Source organism: Cynocephalus volans, chromosome 4 (assembly GCF_027409185.1).
Source record: "Cynocephalus volans isolate mCynVol1 chromosome 4, mCynVol1.pri, whole genome shotgun sequence".
In the NCBI taxonomy this organism is placed as follows: domain Eukaryota; kingdom Metazoa; phylum Chordata; class Mammalia; order Dermoptera; family Cynocephalidae; genus Cynocephalus; species Cynocephalus volans.
The window spans coordinates 150,143,786-150,153,545 of record NC_084463.1 but is presented as its reverse complement, the minus strand read 5'-3'; the positions used below and the strand labels follow the sequence as shown (position 1 = coordinate 150,153,545).

Here is a 9,760-nt window from a genome sequence, read left to right as displayed (position 1 = left end):
CAGGCTATTAATTGCTCATAGAGTGGTGCTTCTTTACCAGGAGAGACGTGGATCTCAATGGAATCTTGTCAATGTCTGAAGACAGTTATTTTTGTCACATGGGGATGGGAGGGGGTACTGCTCACATGCAGTGTGGGTGGTGCTAAACAGTATACTGCACATTATGGTCTCAACCCCAACAAAACCCTACCCCCAACACTCATAACAGAACATTATCTGGTCCATTATTATGTCAATAGTGCCATAGTCAAGAAACCTGCTATAGAGAGACATTTCAGAGTCCTTTGCACAAAGCCACAGTAATTTCTCTCCTTTCTGATTCAGAAATAGCACGCATCCTTGTCCCTCCATGAATATTCATGTGGGACTCTTACTGCTACCCTCAGCATCAAAGTGACTGTCAGGAGAATCTCCATGAGGTCTTTGCTAGGTTGCATGGAGGGGTTAGTGTGACAGAGAAAGAAGAGAAAGGAGAGAATAAGCCTCATCCCAATCTGTTCACACTCTTCACTCTTTCACGGTAACAGCTGCTCCGAGACACCTGGTTCCACAGATCCAATCATTCCCCTTTCCCAGATTTCTGAGATCACCCATTAATAAACAAAAAAAAACATATTTTCATAACAGACTACTCAAAGCTTAGCAGTTCCTAAAATATTCTCTAATTAAGAAGGGGAGAAAGGATAGATTTTTAAAAATCTCTATTATTGCTGCTATAATTCCATCTTCTTCTTCATATGACTGAAGAATTACCTCCATGAGGAAAAAATAAAAAAGTTTTCAACTCCCAGAAAATATTGATGTCCATCCAAAAAAACAAAACAAAACAAACCAGAGTACAGCACATGGGATAGATTTTGCTTCCCCTGGTCCTGAAGATGCTGTGATGGAAAACTGAGATAGGTTTTATGTTTGTGCTTGTGTATCCCTGGGGCCCATGCTCTGTAAGGTTCCCAGAGCAATCATTGATCTCTGTGGGATATCAATAAAAGAAAACTACTAAAACTTGGAACTCGAACAATTATTGATCATTATGGGATTCGAACAGGGAGCAGGAGAGTGGAAACCCAACATGGTATGTATGATAATAATTTAACTGTTACATCCAGAGTTCATTATGAACTGCAGAACGTTGCACACTGCTTCACATTGCTATTATGAAATATGAATAGATCTTACAAACTCTGTCTGTCTTATACTCAATACCTCCTTCCTAAAAGGAATAGGGTCTGAATCGAGACCAGAGTCCCTCCAAATGCCAAAAAGTGGAGCCAGAAATAAACCTCCGTTACTTAGAATAAAATTAAGGTCCATGCCATGGCAGAGTCCTGAAAGGAATAGCTTGGGCTGCCCTCTCTGAGTTGGCAAGGCCACCAGAGGGAGAGCTACTGGCAGGACCACGACTACAAGCACTTGCTTTTGCTGTAAGGATCTCTGCCTTGGTATAGTGGTACTGTTTTTACTTTCTCTTTTGATGTTTTGATCAGTGTGGCAGTTTCCTGAGTTTCCAAAAGATGCTGAAAATGACACACAAACAGTTGTTGTCATAAAATTAGATAGTCCCACCAAAGATCTGGGAAGATTGAACAATTCCAAAATTTCCCTTTTGAGTCAATTAATTATGCCAACAGATGTTTCAAAAACATCAGTTATGATTAATCATGAGCAATTGCCTTTATCAAAGAAATTAATAAATAAAAGAAGTCCCATTCCTCTTCCCACCATCTGGGCAAATGCTTACATGGGATATAATATGAGAAAGGGAAAAATTTGGTACCCTCCCAGGGGACATCCAAAGTATGATCTAAGTTGGCAAACATCATTTACTGGAGATTATATTAATGACAAGGGAATGGTTGGTATTAATGGGCAATTATATGATTGGGATAAATTAAGTATATGGGAATGAAACCGTAGAATTCCCTTTTCTTGGTGGTGTCCAGTTTTAAATAAATCATTAAGAATCAGGTGTTGGGATAAAATATATATGCTGTAAAATTATTAAACCTGCCAAATTAGATCTTAGAAAATAAGAGAGTGCAACTGGTTTTGTGAGGGCTGGTGCTGTGCACAAGGACACTTTAACATTTAGATCAAGATTACAGGGACACAGCCAGTGCATAACCTTAAAATGTGCATGATAATGCTGCTTAAATAACCACTGTTCTTTTTCCATATGAACAGTAGGTTCATTCCATTAGAACATAAAATAATTAGAACCCCATTAGAATTTTTTTAAATTTTATTTTGTCGATATACATTGTGGCTGATTATTGTTCCCCATCACCAAAACCTCCCTCCCTCCCCCCTCCCCCTCAACAATGTCCTTTCTGTTTGCTTGTCCTATCAACTTCAAGTAATTGTGGTTGTTATACCCCATTAGAATTTAAATGTTAACATTTTTCCTTTTAGCAAACTTGTATTTAACCAAAATAGCTGCCACGCTGTTAATAGGGTGGATGTTAACCACAGCTTGCTAACAGAAAAAGGTCACAAGATAACTTCAAGACAATGAAGGGATTGTTGATCTGATAACCTGATTCCAGGAAAAGAAGCACGAGTTGATCACCTGAGACATGCTGACAAAAAGGACTAGCTGACCTCTAAAAAAGTTACCTCCCTGCTTTTTGGACTATTGATTTAAGCTTACTGATACAATAAAAATAGTACCCAAAACCCCCATGCAGAGAAAAATCTAAATAAAAGGCATTGCCTCATGCTCTACTGGGCTCCAGCTGCAACACACTGACAGCCCACAGAGAGAGAACATGCATATTGATGCATTGAGGTCTCTGTCTGTGTTTGTTATTTTTGCCAACCCTCTTCATCCCTTTACGGGTACGCACCCCTCGCTGAAGCTGGACTTCAGCAAGCACTTTCTATATTCTAGGTATTCTTCTAGATACAACTATTAACACATTTCAGCTTTATAAAAATAAGTGAGGTGGTACTGTTATGCCCTCTTGAAAATGAGGTGACTGAGGCACAGACAGGTATAACTTGCCCAGAGTCACACACAGAATCCCTAGGAGAAGAACACCATATGCTGTTGTTTGGTCTGTAGCACCCATGACTGTGAGGAAGAGCACAGCTACAGAGAGGTACTGGGGTGGCTTCCTCCCTGCTGAGGGCCAGAGACCATGAAATGGGAATGCCTCAAGGATCTCTCCCAGGTCTGCTTTCATTCTTGACTCTACACAGTAATGTTGACCGGAACTAATAATAGCACTCAAACCGCATCCTGTGTGTACTAAGGTAAATCAAATATTTCAAGAATTCTATGGATGTAATTAATTACAGGTAATCATTTTTCAATTCTCAACAATCTATATTTGTGTTCCTAAAATTGGTCTATCTGAGAATTCCTTGAATTTGAGGAGTCTTTCTAGATCTCAATTCCCACCTAGGATTCTCACAATCCCTTTTCTTTCTCTCTCGAAAAACAAAGGATTTATCTTATCCATTCACATCTTACTGTGTAAATTACCTTGATGAGAATAACTAATGCAAACATCCAAAATCCAAAAACATAAAAACAATTGAAACATTATCCATGAGTCCTGAATTGTTTTTTAATCAAGACACTTCAAACCCATGGTATGAGCTCTTGTTTCTCTCTGGTGTATGTAAATTTCTTCTCATGGAAATTGATTGCATTAGAGGGGTATTCTAGCCAATATGCACTGGCTATATAGTATGAATACATATGTACAATACGTTTGTATGTGCGTTTGTGTGTGTGTGTGTGTGTGTGTGTGTGTGTGTATATGTGTGTATGCACATGAGTATCTGTGATATACTATACATAGTCAAATATATAGTCGGTTGTTGAAAATATTTAATACCTATTCATTTTTTTACTTAGGGCAGCCCAAACTACTGTCACAGATTAAATCCATCTTGAAGGAGTAAGTCTCATGATAACAAAGATAAAATAGCATCTGTGAAGAAATATCATTTGCTGCAGTAAGGCCCCATACCATCTGGGCCTCCCACTCACAGCAAAGCTTGTTTGCTTGTCTATTTATCTTAGACGTAAAAAGATGAGAAGTATTTTTAAAAGTTGACTTAATTTTTTAAAATTTCCTTGGAATTAATTTCATGCTCATTATCTACACATTGAATAATGAACATGTGAAGCTCTAATCTTTTCCTGAAAATTATTAAACAACACCATCTTGATAAAATGTTGCATTGGCGAGGTTTAAGGAAAACAACACTATGTTAACTTTCTAAACTTTTAAATTATATTGTTTTAAACAATTTTACTCTAAGTGGTGAAGGACAGATATCTTCAGTTAGTATATGACAAGACTTTAAAAGTCTTTGTGGGAAGCTTACTAGAATTTAGAAAGTGAGTGACCACATAACAAACCACTTTAACCTATTGAAACGCTTTTACACATGTCACCTAGGTAGTTCTGCTGATCTGCTCCTGGCATGGATGACCGTGGCTTGCCTTGTTCATGTGTGCCTTATCAGCTGACGGTTGAGACTCTAACAGGGCTTCACACTCTAGTCTGGTAGCTTGCTAGATGGCAGCTGATGTGAAGGGATGAGAACTATTTTTTCTCATTATCAAATATGCTAGTTTATGCTTGTTCACATGGCAGCTTTTCAAAATTATGATAGTATGAAATTTAACATTCAATTTAAATAAATATAATGTTCTAATATAAAAGAAAATTGTGTAAATACCAGATATGCCCAAAAGGTAAATTTATGACAGTCTAGAGAAATAGAAATGAATAGAAAAATTGTTCGCTCATCAAAATCCAATATCTAAAACATTGTTTCTTACTTTTCCTATCTTTCTATGTACAATGATCATTTGATTCCATATCAGATAGCATGTATGAACTGAAAATAACTTGTATGAAATATAACTTGTATGTTATAACTGAATAATATATATGAACTTAATAGTGATCATAAGTTCAATGTAATATAAACATTTCAAATAATTTTATTAGGCTATATAAAATTGATCCCCAGATTTTATTTCTCCCTCACCAAAACACCTGGAAATTTTATTTCTTCCACCATATTGAGGATTTCTTTGGAATTTTATCTGGACACCTTGAGTAGAGAAAAGAAGAAGGGCATTTTTAATTTGCCATGTTCAGTAGGTTGTGATGTTAGTGATTACCTGGTTTTTATTTTGCTTTCAATACTTTTATGTAGACAATTAGCTATAAACACTTAGGACAACTCTAAACATTTCCTTTTTGCTTTTTTTGTTTTTTGTTTTTTCTATCATGGGTGAGAATTCTGTTGAGAAGGATTCAAATATAATTTCTATGCTCAGGAAAAAAAAGTTCATAAGAGATCGATAATGTGTATGATGTCTCTGTAGGAAGAAAAACACCATGAAATACAGTTTGGGTAGGCACTCTTAATCCCTGGTTTTGGATCTAAGATTTTGTAAAATCTGATCTATCATTCCTAAGTCTCAGATGGAGGTGGAGTCTCTCATAGTTTACCTCACTGTCACACTGGAGCTGTCTTAAAAGCACATTCAGAATATAGAACATGTTTTATTTAAATGTCCACTTATGCCAGGTAGTCTGTATTGTACACATGATACGAACCACATATATACACACATACAACATCGTAATAGCTCAATAACACATTTGTTGGATCTTTAACTCAGTATTACATTTTTACTTCCTTGATTTTATTTGTGTTATTTTGTCTTGAATAATGCTCTGTTGTCAATAAAATATATCTCCTAAAACTGTACACATTCTCTTTACAAAGACTAACTTAAGACAACACCTATTTTTATGGATATATCCTTCTAAAGTCCATAAAAAGATTTGAACTTTATCTTCTCTCAAACCCTTTATGGTATTTATTAATTTCTTCCTTACCCAGTGGCCGCTTACTTTGTTGCCCCATTATCATCAGTTGGTTTTGCATCCTTAAAAGCAAGGACTATGTCTTATTGTAACTTCTGTTTGTACTTTCAAAGAAAAATAACACATATAATTATTAAGACCCTAGTTTAATGTAGGTATCTTATAAGAAAGGGGGATGAAATTTATTGAGTTACATAGGAGGTATATGACATGATATACATACGTTTTAACCTTTATAATATGATTATGAGTTACCTCTTGATATCCCACTTTTATAGATAAAATATTAAACATGAGAGAGATTGCTAGTCTTTTCAAGCAAGTAAGACACAAATTCAGTCTCTTGAAACCAAAAATCCATTTCTGTCTCATTGCAAAATATTAACTCCATTAATTTGAAAGATATATTTTAAATGAACATTTATAGACACACTTTATTTATATGTCAGGCAGAAACTCCACTAAATTATGCTTAATAAGAAAAGAGTTTAGTGTCCATTATCTTGCTGACTCTAACCTTGACATCCTTATTTCTCAGACTGTAGATCAGGGATTCAACATGGGAATCACTGCTGTGTAAAACACAGAGGCCACTTTGATTGTGTGTCTGGAGTTTTTGGAGTTGGGCACACAGTAGAGGAAGAGGACGGTCCCGTGGAAGATGGTGATGGCGGTCAGGTGGGAGGCACAGGTGGAGAAGGCTTTGCGGCGCCCACTGGCTGAGCGCATCTTGAGGATGGTGACAACAATGGACACATAAGACGTGAGGATGATGAGCAGTGTGCTTATCTCATTAAAGGTGGCAAAAATGAAAAGAAGCAACTGGCTGATAAAAGTGTCAGAGCAAGAGAGGGACAGCAGTGAAGATATCTCACAGAAGAAGTGATTGATTATGTTGGAACCATGAAAAGATAAGTTTAGGGCATAGCACAGGAGTATCAAGGAACATGCCACTCCCCACGCATAGGATCCCACCACCAGCATGGCACAGAGTTTCTGGGACATGGCAACTGTGTAGAGCAGAGGGTTACAATTGGCCATAAAGCGGTCATACGCCATCACAGCTAACAACAGAGATTCAGCCACCACAAAGGTACAAATGAAAAAGAATTGTACTGCACATCCTAAAAATGAATGGTTCTGTCTTTTACCACTAGGTTCACCAACATTTTAGGAGCAACAGTAGAGGAATAGCAGAAATCCACAATCGAGAGGTGGCTCAGGAAAAAGTACATAGGAGTGTGCAGTTTGGGGTTAATTTTGATGATTACGATCATCCCAGGATTCCCTACCACAGTGACACTGTAGATGTCAAGAAAAATCAAGAAGAGAGGGACTTGGAGTTCTGGGGAATCTGAGAAGCCCAAGAGGGTAAACATGACTCCACTTCTAATTTGTTTGACAGTAACATAGTTTCTGAAAAAGTTGGCCCTGAAAGCAAAATATGAAGGAAAGTGAGGAAATAGGAAGCTTGGTTGACCACCCTCACCAAGCCTGGCAGATGAAGCACATATAGATCAGAATCTATGTGTTTACTGTCCAAGATACACTAAATGTCTGCAATTTTAAAACATCCTGCTACATTTTAATATTTCTTAGCATAAAATAGCTACAATTCCTGAATTAAATTTTAAGTTTTCAAATATAGCTTTTAACATTTCCAAATATAGTAAAATGAAATCAAAGCATTTATGGTCATTTTAAATCAAATCTTCATACAGGACTTTTGGCTTTCCTTAAATTTTATGAATTCATAAAAGATAAACTTAACATGACATGATGACTGATTATATCAGCCTTATAAACAGTAATAAAAACCAGAGATTTCTAAATGAATGTATTTTTATATGATATGTTCACAGTGACGTTAAATATAAACAGCCCTAACACTGAACCTTTGTGCCTGTATTGTTAACTCCATATATAGCACCATATCGTATCTTTGTTTGTCTGTCTGATGCAGTAAATTTCACATCAAAATATATCATAACTTATCTTTTCAGAGTATGCTTCCATACTGAGGGAGTTCCTTCCTCAGTGTTTTAGGAATAATAAAATTAGAATAGTTTCTAAATATAATCTAGTTTACTTCCTTATCTCAGAGGTGAAAAAACTGAAGCCAGAGTAACCTTGACTTTTACAAATGCCAAGCAGATAAAGTCCAGTCTACACATCTATGACTAGAGCTGTGATCCTCAGACTCTGAGATATGCATCTCTTCCTCTAAATGAAACCCTGATCCTGTGTTATTAATAATCATATTTCCAAAAAGTGAGCAAACTAGAGACTCCAAGTCTATAGGAAACAGTCCAATGGCAGCGTTTATTCCACAGAGATACCTTAGAAAGCAGCATCAACATGAAACATATGAGAACGGGTTTTAGGAAATTTTTCTCATCATGGAACAGCTAACTGTAGTAAACACTATGGTTTAGAAACTTCCTTTGCCTAGGTCTCTCTGTCTGTCTGTCTGTCTGTCTGTCTGTCTCTGTCTCTGTCTCTTTCTCTTCCTGCTCCCTTCTAGGTACATAGGATATTCATTCTGTCCCTATATTACCTGTGAAGGACGATTAAAACTTGAGTTAGTGCTGCACTGTGAAGACATTTCATGAGAAAACACTAATGCAAAGTATCATTATATTTCTCTAATCAGTGTCTAACACCTCTCAGCTTCTACCATACCAGGAATCTCTTTTTCTGTCATTTCTGGCAAGATTATGTCTGGTCACACAATCCAAGAAATAGTTTCCAGATGGTCCATCTGTATAGATGTCAGATCATACACAATGGCCCTATATGTTTCGGTGTGTGTGAATTTGAGTATTAAAGAAAAACTCAAAAGACAATCCATCACATAGTGAGACATTTGAATTATTGAATTTTTCTCTTGATGCTGTATTTCATTTATGTAATGGATTTAAAATTTTATTTTAAATTAATATTATATTTACTGTAGTGGATCTTGTTCCCAAAATGATGTTATTACAATGTTGGTATAAGTTACTGTATCTTTCAATCCAGAAAATATGATAGCTAAAATCTGCCCTGTAGGTTTTATGTTCATTGGTTTGTTCCAATTTAGTTGTTATTATTGCTCTCAGGGGTCACAATGTTTCCTGTTTTATAATCTTAATGAAAGCTTGTCTCTTTTATTTATTTATGTTTTTATTAGAGAGTCTATTTTATCCCAGTTTATTTCATTTTACTTAAATACATGTGTATTCTATCTTTATTACTCCTCCAACAATCAACAGAAGCAAAATAATACACACTCCCACATTCTCAGAGCTCTTCTGTTCCCCCACCTCAGGTACCCGATTTTTAGGGACTGCTACTGAGAAGCTTAGCTCTTCCAGGCTCTCTAATACAGAGTTCTCAGAAAGAGTGACATTTCTGCTCCTTATATGCTCATGTATATTTTTCTAGTTCTACTGTCTAGTTCTAAAAGGTAAGTTTCCCTCCGTCCAAGTTACTCTCTAGACTGAAATTAGTATCAATCCATCTTTAGAATCTTAAAACAAATCTGCTGATGGCAAATGTGGTACCTCTGTTGACTGGGAGTTATGCATTGTTCTTATATCTATAGTTATATCCTTGGTGGCATGAACCCTAGAGACTATTGCCCCACTCTCTTGACATCACAAATAAATTAAATTAATCAATTTTAACTGATGTAATTCTTACATACCTGAAAGCCTGGAGAAAAAAGAAAACTATAGCAGTATTGGGGACATTTCAAGTAAAAAAATACATATTTTAAAGTCACATTCACCAGCCCCAGATCACTCCCACACCCTCCTGCAATTATAAACATATATGTAAGTATGAAGCTTCCCTGGTGGTCTAGTGGTTAGGATTCGGTGTTCTCATATATGTAAGTATGAAAATCAAGATTA

The 9,760-nt window shown here is 36.3% G+C and overlaps 1 pseudogene; it reads right to left on the bottom strand.

Annotated features, from left to right (window-relative positions):
* Positions 1-6,336: 6,336 nt before the first annotated feature.
* On the bottom strand, positions 6,337-7,243 carry LOC134376544 (olfactory receptor 5D18-like; annotated as a pseudogene).
* Between the last annotated feature and the right edge of the window lie 2,517 nt (positions 7,244-9,760).